This window comes from Octodon degus, unplaced genomic scaffold (genome assembly GCF_000260255.1).
Source record: "Octodon degus isolate 3935 unplaced genomic scaffold, OctDeg1.0 scaffold00025, whole genome shotgun sequence".
Taxonomy (NCBI): Eukaryota; Metazoa; Chordata; class Mammalia; order Rodentia; family Octodontidae; genus Octodon; species Octodon degus.
The window spans coordinates 19,353,486-19,354,882 of NW_004524601.1; the positions used below are offsets into that span (position 1 = coordinate 19,353,486).

The window sequence follows — 1,397 nt, forward strand, 5'->3', positions numbered from 1 at the left end:
ATGTTTTTTGGCTTAAAATATTTTACTTTAAATCACTTTATGGCAACTTTCAATGAAAAAATGTCACTAATACACTGTGGACATCTTTTGCAATGTAAATCCATGCCCCCCTTTTTTTAGATGGTGAACTTCAATCTAGCAATTATTAAAACAAATGATATAGTCTAAAGCTCAAACACATTTTAGCAATTTTGAAATGAATTGAGTACAAACCAAATAAAATTTACATCCTGACCAACATTCCCCCCTAGGACTGTAGGAACACTTGAGCCTTCTGCATGGATCGCAGGGCCTTTCCCTGCAGGTGCTTCTCTGAGTCATACACATTATCTTCAGCTTTGCTCTCAGGCTCTTTCTTGGGCTCCGGGGCTGCCTCAGGCTCTTCCTGTGCTGATGTGGTTGTGGCAGCAGGAGCCGCAGGGGTTGGAGCCACAGCCTTTTCCTTCTTGTGTTTTTTGTGCTTCTTGTGTTTTTTATTCTTTTTTGTGTTTCTTGCCCTTCTTTTTCTTCTTTCTCTTCCCACCTCCTTCCTGATCAGATTTCCAGGCTGGTGATGGGCTTGGCATGGACCCCTTAGCCTTCCTGGTGGGCACTGTGGGGGACCAGTTTGTGGAGGGCCATTGAGGTTGGACAGGGGACAGGGGTGCTGGGGGCTTTTTATCCGCTGGCTCAAGAGACCCAGAGACAGACTGAGAGGACGGAGCCTGTCTTATGGACTGCGGGCTCGGTGAGGCAGTCTTAAAGTTCTGGAGTTCTAGAGACTCTTCTACTGGGCCTGGTACTCGGAGACGGGGACTGCCTCCTTTGGGGTGAGGCCGCCTTCTTTAGAGTGAGGCCGACGTTCCTCTTCCGGCAGGTGTAGGACTTGAGGTCTGAGGAGTTTTGGGCAGCGGTGAGGGAGAGCGCCGCTTGTTTGGTTGTGTGACCGGGTCTCCCTGGGAGCACGGCCCGCGGAAGACCCTTTCCTAGGCTTGAGTGAGACAGAAGGTGAGCGTCTCTTGGTGGCTGAGGAGCTCCTCTGGGAGGCGGCGAGGGGAAGAGCCTGCCCTTTGGTGGTAGGGATGGCGACGTCCTTCTCTTGGAAGGGGTGGAGGCAAAGCCATCCTTCTCTTTGGAGGTGGAGAAGGACAGCACCTCCTCTGTATGGGAGGAGGAGAGCATCTTCTGGGCAAGGTGAGTGCCTCCAAGGGGGAGGTGAGGGAGTCCTTCCCTGTGGTGGCAGTGGTATGGGGACCTGCACTGCAGGGAGGAAGAGCTGCGAGGGCAAGCGTGTCTTCTGGCGGATGGCAGAGAAGGGAGGAAGGGGCTTCTCCTTCATCTACCGCCAGGCGAGGTCTCCATCTGGCGCTTTGGTGGTGATGGAGACGCACTCTGGGACGGGGATTGTCTCGCCGCCG

The 1,397-nt window shown here is 53.0% G+C and overlaps 1 pseudogene; it reads right to left on the reverse strand.

Annotated features, from left to right (window-relative positions):
* Positions 1–247: 247 nt before the first annotated feature.
* The window catches only part of LOC111816029, a 2,960-nt pseudogene continuing 1,810 nt past the window's right edge, over positions 248–1,397 (reverse strand).